Consider the following 13,219-nt stretch of genomic DNA (forward strand, 5'->3'; position numbering starts at 1 on the left):
CTTATTTTCAAAATATAAATTTTGAAAATATATTTTAAAATGAACAATGCAACAAAAACAAATACAAAATGTAATTTTAGTTAAAAAAAAAGAAGCAAGAATTCTCTTATTAATCAAAATAAGGATCAAGGTTTGAATTCCTAAACATAAAATGGTCAGTAGCTTTTAGGGATAGGCCTGATTTGATTTAATCAGATCCAGGATATCTGATTTTTTTTTTTGTTTTGTTTTTTGAAAATTTATTATTATTATTATTATTATTATTATTATTATTATTATTATTATCAGCTATATGGTGCAAGGAAGCCTGAGGCTTATGCTGCACCAGCCAAAAAAAAATTTCGGAATTACCATGTGTGTGAGAGAGAGAGAGAGAGAGAGAGAGAGAGAGAGAGAGAGAGAAGAAGAAGAATGGGAATCACCAAGAAAGAGAAGAATGATGATATCCAGCTCAGGACCCTGGGTGTGCCACGCCCATACTCACCAGATATGCGCCCCTGGGGTTAGATATGAGCCCCTGTGGTTGTATCTTCTTGGCGTGTGATCTTTCATTTCCATAGTTTTACCCTGCGACGCCCAATGTCTCTTGTTCACAATTTTTTTTTTATAGTCCCCTTGCTAGTACGACGTTTATATGAAGATTGCGCCGGGACTACATTTTTCAACCTTTAGTATCTTGATTTCGCCTAACTTTACACGGTCATTATCTTCCATCTTTGAGGTGATCCCATAATGCTGACAACCGTTTTTAAACTCGATCAAATCGTTATGGGTCATTTCAGTTACTCTATTCGGGTTCCCTCATAATTAGGAACTTGTGAGTGATGGACTTAATACTCAACGTAGATACAGCATGCATGTACATGTCAACAGCGAATTTATTCTTCTGTTGTCCACTGCAGTTGTCTGAGTAGATAATCTCAAGGTCAGTAGAATACTGTTCACGGATCTGGCAGTCTATTTCTATTTCCCCCAGTGTATATTTCTATGTCCCCCCCCAGTTATCTTCATCCTCATGCCAGAAGAAACTGTACTTTATCACTTTTAAGTTGTGAAATCATAAAGTTAAAGCATTTTAATTTAGATTTGTAATAGAATAAGGAAATATCACCCAGTTAAAAAAAAGTGTCATTTTACCAGAGCAACAAATACAGCCTTTTCTGTTAAAACTGTGATGTCTCACTTTTCTGCTGTGACCACTGGCGATAACTACTTAGTAGAAAAGCGACACAACTGCACTCTACTGGCTCAAACTTGGAGTTATAAATATATGGTTTTGCCCCAGAATGTGGAGTTCAAGCTTGTGCATCCTCCTATTATATTAACTCGAATTCGACAATTTTTGAGTTGTGACACAACTCAAAAATTGTCGAATTTAATTGCCAATTAAAATTATTAAAATTTTATCTGTGGGCTGTTTAGTCTGTCGTCGCAAGAACTGTATTATAGAAATGATAACTCACCAAATGTATTCTGCTGCTTTCGATTATGAACATTATATCTGAAAGCACTTCTTTATAATAATTTTATTCTATCATCGAAATTATACCAAAATTGTGTGTAACTTACGCGCTATTTGAGTACATACGTGCATGAATCAGACTATCACTTTATTACTCTGTCTTATTACTCGGTGATGAATTTTTATTAAAAAGAGCTTTAAAAAGGGAGTTTTGGAAAGTTAGGACTCGCACTCTACATGACAAATTAGGTTTATTACAATTAGCTAACTGAGCATAAACGTAATTTAATTTATACTTGGCAGTTTCGAACATTATTCGTCTCCCCCCTTTATTTTTAACGGTGTAATACAAGTTTATTTTATTAATTTTTTTTAGTATGTGTCTGACGAATCCCTTTTCACATTGTTTAGGCTCACCAACGAACACTTTTAGGGTGAAGTTACTGAACAGGGGCTCACATCTGGTGAATATGGGCTTGGCACACCCAGGGTCCTGAGCTGGATATCATCATTCTTGTCTTTCTTGGTGATTTCCTTCTACTTCTCTCTCTCTCTCTCAGGGTAACTCAGAAAAATTTTTTGACTAGTGCAGCATAAGCTTCAGGCTTCCTTGCACCATGTGGCAAATAATAATAAGCAATAAATTTGGAGCACATCGTATCTCTACTCAGATATATGGTCAGTGCCGGACCAAGGTATTTTCACGCTCCGGGCAGAAAGATTTTTCGGCACCCCCTTTCTAAGGATATATATATATTGTTTTATATATATATATTTTTTCATAATTTGTAAAATTTAGCGCCCCTTAAAGAATGGCTCCGCCGAAAGGGCCCTGCTAGCCCGTGCCTTAATCCGGCACTGTATATGGTAACAGAAGGAGTGGCGAAAGAGTGGTTGGAAAATTGGCTTCTCAGATCCATATGTTATACAGGTGAACAAGAACCACTGACATAAATAAGAGAAAAAGAATTAGGCAGGAAATGTGGGCTAAGGGTCCATGTTCTCTATTCACCTGAGTGTCAGTGTTCTGGTGTGAACAATGTTTTTGTGACACAATACTCGTCCTTTTTCTCTGTTGTATGTAATAATTGTTACATATATATATATATATATATATATATATTTTTTTTTTTTTTTTTTTTGTGTTATTATTATTATTGTTAATGTCTAATTGATTATTTTTAATTTATCGCTTGCTACGTTAATGCCATTGCCCTGTGGCAATTGGACTATTATACGTGCTTGATGTATATTTTTTATTTTGATTGCTTAGATTACTTAAATTTTTCTGGTATCTATTTTCTATAGGGTATTAAGGTGTATAATGAACAGGAGATTTAGTTAGCGTTTTTATTCTAACCTATTACTGGGGGTCTGTAATGGTATTAAATTATATAATATATAATTAATTAAAACTATAATTAAAACTAAATTCATTATATATTATATAATTTAATACCATTATAGACAGATAATGCGCAATTCTGCTAGGGGTAAAAAAAAAAAAAATAAATTTTAAGTTGTAGGAGCTCAGTATGGGCTGTACCTCCCCTCCCCCCGGCCAGAAACATTATCAGCACAAAAATAAAATATTGTTGCACAACGACTATTCAGCAACGCAGGATGTTCTAAAGGGGGGAGATCTAAAGCTTAATCATTATAGCAGTAAAAAAAAATCACATTATTTTGATCGTGGGGACCACCCGTACCCAGGACCGCAACAAAAGACCGCCATGGCCTTTTGTTGTAAAAGCCTCTCTAATGATTACCCCGATTTGCTGCTATGTCGTGGTTGGCGCATTATAGTCTAGGTTTCTAGGTTGCTGTTGCGCCAGTAAACTCAAAATCAAATCAAAGCTGCTATGATTTCTCTAAAGTTGCCGAATATTCTTCAGTCATAACAGTCAATGTGCGAATACGACTTTCAACATTCGCAGTCTCCAGAACATCTTCACAAACTTCTATAACGCCTTACAACATCGAAATTGCCAATGAAAATCACGTTGAGTAGTTTTGAGCGACTCTGTTTTTTTTTTTTTTTTTTGGTAATATTCTACCACGAACACGCGCTCACCCATGCTGAACACTACGTTCATTTACCGATTGTGCTGAACATGCGCATTCGTACTTTTATATGCCGACCACAGGTTGTCACTGTAAATTTTATGCCTTTAGCACTCTTTTACTCAAAGTTATTCGCATTTCCAGTTTGCATTAAAACAGACACTTTGCATATTTTATTATTATTTTTGTTTTTATTTCATAATGGACAAAATATTGCGCTTTTGTAACTAAAATTTTGCTGATCTGGTCCGGCTGTATGCATTAAACCAACCACAGGTGCTAAACTATATAGACAAATTATAAAACCTGTAATATGTATATTATGATTGCGATTTTTAACACTTAAAAAAAAAAAAACATCAGCGGAATGTACAGGTCACATATCAGACACTAGTGCTTGTTTTGTTTTGTTTCAAACCGAATCAAACTATAACGATTGGTCTGTACTGGTCTCTAGTGTAATTCTGGTTGAGTTAACTCAAACATATGATCTATTTAATAGATTTGTTAACTTTGTAGTCATTTCTTTTGGACGACGTCCAATTGCTGGATAGGGCAACCTACCTCCTCGTAGTGGGGACGGTAACTCAGGGTGGGGGAGGAGACGCCGTCCTCTTCCGCGAGGCCAAAGGGTTGTACCTGTTATGTCAGTTGTTATTTTGGTAATGACTTGTGTTAGTCACTAATATTTTACGTTTAAATTATTAACCAATGTCTTGGTTACGATATAAGTCATGGCCTAAGAACCAAGCTGCATATGGGTGGAAGCCCGGGTGGCAGTCTTGGGACAAAGGTTCTTACAAATGACAAATGTAGTGGTTATTATGCGCAGATAATTGGGAATTTATAAAGGATATCAGTTGTTTTCTTTTTTTATTAAGACAACAGTCATGAATATCACAAAATACATGTAGGTTGTATTTTGCCGTATTGACTATAGTCAGGACCGGATTTACACATAAGCTAAACAAGCTACAGCTTAGGGCCTCACATTAGAAGGGGCTTTGCTCCATCTTAAAAAAAAAATCCTTTTTTTAATATTGTCACAGGTGAACTGTAAGAGAGAAGGGCCTCATTCATGTTGTAGCTTAGGGCCTCATACATGTTATAGCTTAGGGTCAAAACAAATTTAAATCCGGCCCTGATTATAGTCGTAAAAAAAAAAAAAAAGACAGATTAAAAAAAAAAAAAAAACCCTGAAAAATACTATGTATACCTACAATTAAAGCTGTGGTCATTAATAAAAATGTGGTTATAAATTCAAACAGCCTATACATTCTATTTTGTAAGAGCCCATTTAAACACTCTCGGGCTCGGTGCGGGGCACAGTTCTTGTGGCCCTAAGTTATAATAATAATAATATCCGTTTATTGACTACCAGTCAGAAGTACAATGAAAACATTATTCGGAATTATATTAATTCTGGGAGTTATCATGCAGCAGATGAACATAATACTGCATACGTCATTAATGTACTTATTTGTATATTATTATTATTATTGTTCTTATATTATTTCTCCCTCATTGGGGCTTCCACCAAGTGACGGATATTGCTGCCAAGTACACAGGGTGGTTGTTGTTATGTCTGGTGTTACTGTTGGTCGAGGAACTCTCTGACTGTCCTACAGGTGTCCAGGATTGCGACTTTCTGGAGTTCCTTGTAGGTGTTCGCTGGGAGATGTATTGCTGCTAGGGCTGCTATATAGAGTCTTTGGTATCATACCGGTGGTTGACATGATGATTAAGATGGTTGATACTTCTTCCATATGCCACATCTGCTTGATCTCATGTCTCAGGTTCGTGTACTTCCTAATTTTTTCCTCATGGGTTTTCTGGACATTGCTAGTGTTGGGCACCGCTATGTCAATCAGGTAGGTAGCCTTTTCCATCTTGTCCACAAGGGTTATGTCCGGTCTGGTCTTATCTGTTATTATAGTGCGGTCCCAGTACAGGTTCTCTTGGGTTCGATTGTCTATTACTGCCTGGGGTTCATACTTGTAGTATGGTACATTTTCTTTGGTCATCTGGTATTTCCTCGCTAGCTTCTGATGTATTATCCTGGCTACCTGGTCGTGTCTATGAGTGTACTCAGTCTGGGTGATCACCTTGCACCCCGCTGGGATGTGTTGGATCGTTTTTGAGGCCAGCTGGCATCTGACATTCCGGGCTCCTTTGCGATGTATTTTCTATAGTTTCTGGTGTTGATTACTTGGTCTTGGATGGCCAGCATTGTAATGTCTGCTGTGGAGTGTCTTCTTTGCCCATTTTTCTAACTTCGTTTCTTGTATGGTCTGGATGGGAGGGGGTTCCTCTCTTAGGTTGAGTGGGGTATATCACTTATCTATCTTCCTTATGGACTGGTGAGGTGGTGCTGTGTTGTTCTCGAAGTAATCCTTCAGGTTAACTATCGCTGTTTTCTGTTGCTCTTTCCGGTCTCTCAGGCCCCTTCCTTCCTCTTTCCGAGCTATTCTTAGTGTCTCCACTGCTGACTTCGGGTGGTGTTGGCGGCTCTTGGTCATCATTGTCCTTGTCTTTCACATGATATCTTCTAGCTCGGTGTTAGGCCAATCTATGACTTCGATGGTGTATGTTAGTACTGGAGCTGCATAGGTGTTTATGGCTTTAACTGTGTTTCCTCCGTTCAATTTTGCTTTCAGCAGGCTTCTGAGTCTCTGATGATATTTTTCGGTAAAACACTTCTTGATTTCCTTGTACTCTAACTGTTCAGCCTACATCATTCCTAGGTATTTGTAGGTTTCTCCTTCTGTCATAGCTTCGATCTCTTTACCAGTCAGCTGCTGGTGGTTTCAGCCAACTAATTTTCCCTGGTGCAGTGTGTGGGTGTTGCATTTGTCTAGACCAAATTCCATCCTGATGTCCTTGCTGAATTCTTTGGTGATCTGGAGTAGTTGCTGGAGTTGCTTTTCGGTTGCCGCGTAGAGCTTGATGTCATCCATGTACATAAGGTGGGTGAGGGTGTACAGGTTCTTTCTTCCTTCTTTAAGGTTATATCCAGCCGTTGAGCATGGTGGATAACGGGTTGAGTGCTAGACAGAACCATAGTGTGCTCAGAGCGTCTCCCTGAAAGATTCCTCTTCTAATGGGGATTGGCCTGCTTGTGATGTTCTCGACCTTAATGGTGGTACTCCATTTCGCCATTGTTGCTCCTAGGAAGGTTGTCACCATCGGTTTGACCTTGTAGATCTTCAGGGTCTTTATTAGCCAGCTATGAAGTACAGAGTCGAAGGCCTTGCGGTAATCGATGTAGGCCGTGTATAGGTTGCGGTGCTCCTTGAAGGCTTGCTCCATAACTACGGCATCTATGGTTAATTGCTCCTCCGCTTGCATCCTTTCTGCTCTTCGGCCATTAAGATCTGACTCTCTAAGTGGTCTGATATCTTCTTGTTTATGCAGCTGGTCAGGATCTTGTACATCGTTGGGAGGCAGGTGATTGGCCTGAATTTCGCGGGGTTTCTTGTATCTTCGTCTTTAGGCTTCAGATATGTGATTCCTTCGGTGAGAAACGTTCGGATTGTCTCTGGTTGCCTTATCATTTGCGTGAACTGCGTTGCTAGGTGCTTGTGTGTGCAATTGAGCTTCTTGTACCAATAGTTGTGGACGTTATTTGTTCCTGGAGTTCGCCAGTTGTGAGAGTTCTTGATCGTCTGTTTTACTTCTTCTTCCCGAATCTCCCACCCTCTCATTTCTTGTACGTTCTTGGTTTTCTTGCGTTCTAGTTTTATCCAGGTGGCTCAGCTGTTATGTGTTACTTCCCTGCTCCATATGTTTCCCCAGAAATCCTCAATCGTCTTCTTCTTGGGTGATCCATTCCCTTGTTTCCCGTCTTCGCCGAGATTCCTGTAGAAGCCTCTTCGGCCTTCATCGAAGATTCGGTTGTTTATTTTCCTCTGAAAGCTCTCTTTGTATCGGCTTAGTCTCTTGCTGAGTGCAAGGAGGTTCTGCTTCAATGTGTGCAATGTGTCTCTACTGTTCTCTGATTTTTTGTCTCATGTTTGCTGTGGACGCTGTCTCTCTTGAGGAAGCTCTTCACTTTTCCAATTAATTTCTTACAACTATTGCCCCATTGGTACTGGGTCAATTGGCCTATCTTGACTCTTAATTCTTCTATCTTCTGCTGAAGTCTTCTTTCCCAAGCTGGTTGTTCCTTCTGTTTTCGATTCTTCTGCTGCTGGTCTCTCGCTTCTCTTCCATTAATCCTCGTGGCTGCAACCGCAGCACAATACACGGCTGTGTGGATGGCCTCCAGTGTTGCACCATTTCTGTCGAGGTAATGCGGTATTATTTGCCAATTCAGGTGGTTGTGACTCTCCACAAGGTTGGCCTTTGCTTCGGTATCACGTGACTCTTTGTGGGGTCCATTCCTTCGAATTCTGTTAGGGCCTTCTTCCACTCGTCCTCTATTCTGGATATCATGACCTCATCTGTTTCCACTTCAGCTGCTGTGGGTTGTATTTCCCCCTGCTCTTCTTCCTCTGGTTCGGCAGTGGTATGTTCTTCCTCCTCTGGTTCCATATTCTTTATTCTTTGCAGTTGATCGCTCACGTCCTGCTTTATTTTTTCCAAGATTGCAGGGGCTATTAGGTTCTTCGTGAGGATGGTCTTTCTCTGGTCCGCTATTCGCTGTTTGGTGACTTGAATATCCGGGAATCGTTCCAGCCACTTGGTATGTAGTCTCACCCTATAAGTTGTCATATCGGTCTCCAGCTTCGTTATGTCGTAGTATGCTTGCATGATGCACATATTCATTTCGATGCTCCACTTCATGCGTTGGCGTTTTCTCCCTTCCTGGGTGGTCACTAGTGCAGGAACTATTCAGTTGGTGGGAGTTTTGCAGGAAGCACTTCCAGTTGGTGGGTGCTGGGTGGTCTTGCCCTTCCCTTGTGGTAGCCATACGGGGACAGCGACACTCACTCCACTATCTTCCTAGGGAGAACGTCTCTGATTTTTCGAACCGGCCCCTCTGCCTAAGGCCTGAACGCGAGTGACTTTATCCTGCGCCACACTCGATGCAGTATGATTAATATTTCTGTGCGTCATCATCCATTATTGGAAGTGGACCTGTTTAGCTTCGGCTTATGTCCAGTTGTAGTTCTCGCGAGTGATGCCAGATGGCGCCACAATCTGCCTTATCTGCCACTCCGACCTTGGGGTAAGTAGGTCCCTTGGAGCAACTTTCACGATGTTTATTTATTTTATTTATTTATTATTATTATTCTAATTTATTACTATTATTATACCGTAAGGCGGATTCATTCCAGCGTGAGGAGCCGCGTTCGCTTCCGCCAAAGCGGTACTCGAACTGGGTCCATCAGGCTGGTAGTCCAGTGTCACAACCACCGGACTGCCAGTGGTTACGACAGGTTTTTTTTGGGGGGTGGTGCCCCCCAAAAAAAATTCCCTAGTTACCCTGAGAGAGAGAGAGAGAGAGAGAGAGAGATTGAGAGGAATCATCAAGAAAGACAAGAATGATGATATCCAGCTCAGGACCATGGGTGTGCCAAGCCCATACTTACCAGAGATGTGAGCCCTACAGTCAGGTTGTTATTGTATTCGTTTTATTTTCCGTATATTTTTGCGTATATAAGCGATTTTTGCTGGAATATACAATATTACTAAATCGTAATACAAGTAAATTTTGAGGGGCCCCAATCCCTGCTGGGGTATGGATTACAACCCCCCTATATTTGGCTTGAGGCAGCAGAAATCTTAATTAATCATTAATCATATAATTTTATTTTTTAGACTTATATTTTCGCTATATTAGCTCAAATCTTTTCTGCTTTTTTTTCCCCTGTGTGTTGTCCTGCCAATATGTGTATTTTTAACAACTATTTGGAAAATACTTTTTATTTTACCTAAGAATTATTATTATTTATTTTTTCTTTTTTTAATGGTCCTGAATGCTTTATCTTCATTTTTGAATTTCTCCACTCTTTCTTTTTATTTTCCGGTTTTTTTTTTTTTTTTGTTTCCCCCTGATTTATACTCAATGTTTGAGGCTCTTCAGAATGAGATGGGTTGCCTCTTCAGAATGAGATGGCTAATTTTACGTATAGTTTTTCTGAAAAACAATTTCAAAAATAAATCCAGAAAAACCGAATTTTTTTCGTTTCTGTTTCGATTCTTTTTCTGTTTCGTTGCTTTAGCAGCTTTCATACGGAAGCCATAATCACGTGACGTTCCGGAAGTGACGCTCGTTTCTTTCACCTGAAATGAGAAAAATGTAATGTGAATTTAAAAAGTTATCTACCCCTTTCTTTAAAGTATTTGTTGTATTTTAAAGGAATGGAGGAACTTACGTAAGTTGTTATAAAATTCGAATTAAATCTCTTTTTTAGTAGGAATCAAATTATTCATATTTGAGCAGTGGTAAAAATCTTTCTAGGAGGGAACAGACATGGAATATCATATAAACAATCATCCCAGCCCTGCAACCCACACCAGCCATGCGAGTCATCCCAGTCATCCAAGTCATCCAAGCCAACCAAGTCATGCAGGACACACAAGTCATCCCCGCCCTCCCTCCGAAAAGCCTTATCCTTGTGAAGTGTGCGGTAAAAAATTTACCCAGAAAGGCAACCTGAAAACACATATGCGCGCCCATAGTGGTGAAAAACTTCATGCTTGTCAACTTTGTGGTAAATGCTTTACACAGAAAGGAAACATGAAAACGCATATGAAGCTTCACTCTCGCACACCAGCATTAGATAAACCATATCACTGCGGAGTTTGTGGAAAAGCATTTGTCACAAGATCAAGCCTCGAGTGTCACGTGACCAATCATCTTGGCGAAAATACTATCGCAAGAGGTTATAAAACATAAGCATCCAGGATGATGGAAAAATTCTCATGAATTCTCATTGCATATGTTGTGACAGTTTTCTCTGAAATCATTTGTGCACAGTTGGAAACTGCAGCTCCCAACAGTGAAAATGTCATTGTAACTTTTTTTTTTTTCTTTCTTAATCCCTTTTTATGAAAGTTTTTAGAAATGAAAGAGATGTAGTAGATGAAAACTTGAGCACAATGAGCATTTTATTTAGAAAGGACTGCAAACTTGTTAATGCTCAACGTGGAGAAATATTAGCACAAGTATACAATAAACGTCATAGTGATTATTGTATTTCAGAGCGCAGCTAACTTATGAAAATAAATGAACTCCTAAGGTCGGTTTATGAACCCAGACAAAGTGTATGTAAGGATGCATTTTCCAAGAATTGTTTTGCAGATGGACGAAGGTGGGCGTGGGAGAGGATTAAAAAGAAAGTTTTAAAAAGAAAGGGAAAAGCGTGATAACAAACTATCTGAGTCTGACGACTGCTGTGAACTGTTAGATGTATTTGTCAAATTTTTATGGTACCCAGTATTTCGCACTCTTTTTTTTTTTCCCTTGGTAGTGATGTTGCGAATTTAATTGGAATAATCGTGTTACCAAAGCGATTTTAGTATTATTGTTTCCTTACGAATATGAGTTTCTAATTTCTGTGTGCATATAGAAACTCATTGGATACATGCTCTCTGCATAAATAGGTCGTGTCAGAATCATGATAATTTCCAGTTTTATTGGTGGATATTCTAATTTAATACCAAATATGAATTTATTACTTATCATTAGTTATTCTAAAAAAACACTGGAAAACGAGACGAGATGAAATAATTTTTTTGTTCCAATATGTATTTCAATTTTATATAGTAATAATATTTAGTATTACCCAGGATGAGGCAGGCATTTTTTTTTTTTTTTTGTAATTTAGTAATTTCATGTTATGAGAGAGTTCACAGGTAACTGGAGAAACCTAATTTGGTCTAATTTATGTAAGGAATGGCACTTTTACCATAATCAAATGATGATCTGATATGTGTTGTGTAGTATTTATGTGATGTACAGGTAAAAACCTGGCTAATTTTAAACAGCAAGTGGAAGAAGATATTTAGAAAAATTTCCTGAAGCTTTTGATCAGACTTGAATTCCAGTTATTCTTACAAGTAGTATGCATGGCCTATACTGGGTTATTGTGGACCACTGTAATAACCTCTTACTATGAACAGAAACATATATGAAATGTGATGTTCAGATAATGGCAGTTTGGTTTTATATGTAAATTTCTGAATTTCTCTAGTTGCATATTTGCTGTTTTAATTTCTTTTGATTTCTTGCCATGCTAGAGAGAACTTTTTTGATATATTTTTTTTTAACTGTTGAAATACTCATTTAAAAGCATGTGTTGGTGTTAATTGTGAAGGGTTAATTTATTATTTTATTTGTTTTTCTTTTAATTATTTTCTGGAATGTTTCTGTTCATTTTTGGATATTATTCTTTTACATACTTCTTTTAGGTATACCAAGTCATTTAGGTATCATATTAATCACTGTTTGCTATTGTTTTTTTTAATATATTTTGTCTATCTTTATCTCCACATTCAGAAATTGCACTCTATCAATTAGTTTTCTTATAGATGATATCTAGCAAATTGTAGTTTTTATTGTTATATCATTCATTTATTTTTCTCTGCTTTTTAAAGTCGTTAACAAAAGCATATAGCAGAGAAATCTTACTCTGAAAGGTTTTATAACCATTTCTTTTATCTTTAAAATTGTGTAATTGTTGCTGCATTATTAATATTATAATAATATTATAATATTAATAATGATTATAATATTTTATAATATTATAATCATTATATTAATTATAATATTTTATTAATATTAATAATATTAATAAAATACCAAGTAACATCAGTATAGTATTAATAATGTTTTTGAAGTTGCTAATACATATATGTTCTATCATTGTTCTGATAAATTTTTGTGGTAATCCCAAATATGAAAAGTTAAGATTGGGTGGTAGAAATTGTTAACACCAGACATGAATTTCTTGTGATTCTAAGGAAATACATACAAAAGTGCAGTTGTTCCAAAGAGTGGAAGTAGAGAAGATAAGATAAAAATGAAAAGAAGAGGAAGAAAAGTTAATTAATTTTACAGAGTTTTGAATTATCTGAATTGCTGAACATAGATTTCAAGGAAGTTGAATCACGGTTGCCAAATAAACAGTACCCATAGAAATATCTGGAGAAAAGAAATGTGATAAGAAGTGAATAGTGATTGTTAGTAAGTAAAGTGAATTAATAAGAGAAAAGCCATTGCTTAAACCTAATTCTCCCTTTTTGAATGAAGTCGAGAAATTTTTGGAACTTTTAAGGATGCCACTGCTAAGATGTGGGAACATTATTCTGTGGCATGGTAAGTTTTGGATTTGCACAGGATAATAATAGTTTAGAAGTAGTGATGGAAAAGACAACCTAACTTTTTTTTAGATGAAAAACTACTGTATATGTGATATGATTATGTCAAGAAAGGTTTTAATTTATTACAAAAATAGTTATGATAACCTCATTTGTTTTTGTGTCCCTGAAATAAGCAAGTTTGTTATAACCATCTTTGAATTAGTAAAATAATGGAACATATTCAGGTTTCATTGTTGAATTAACTTGGCCTTCGTTATGAAACCATAAAAAATCCTGGGTGTACCACTGTTTGTTATATGTATGCTTATTCTAAGTAGAGAAATTTGATCTTGTCAAAAAATCTCAGTATTATTAAAAGTAAGTGCATGTGCCAACATTACTTTTTTTTTTTTTTTTTGCATGAAATAAGACAATGGCAGGGGC

The sequence above is a fragment of the Mastigoproctus giganteus genome, chromosome 10 (assembly GCF_048544385.1).
Source record: "Mastigoproctus giganteus isolate SK-2022 chromosome 10, ASM4854438v1, whole genome shotgun sequence".
NCBI classification, from domain to species: Eukaryota; Metazoa; Arthropoda; class Arachnida; order Uropygi; family Thelyphonidae; genus Mastigoproctus; species Mastigoproctus giganteus.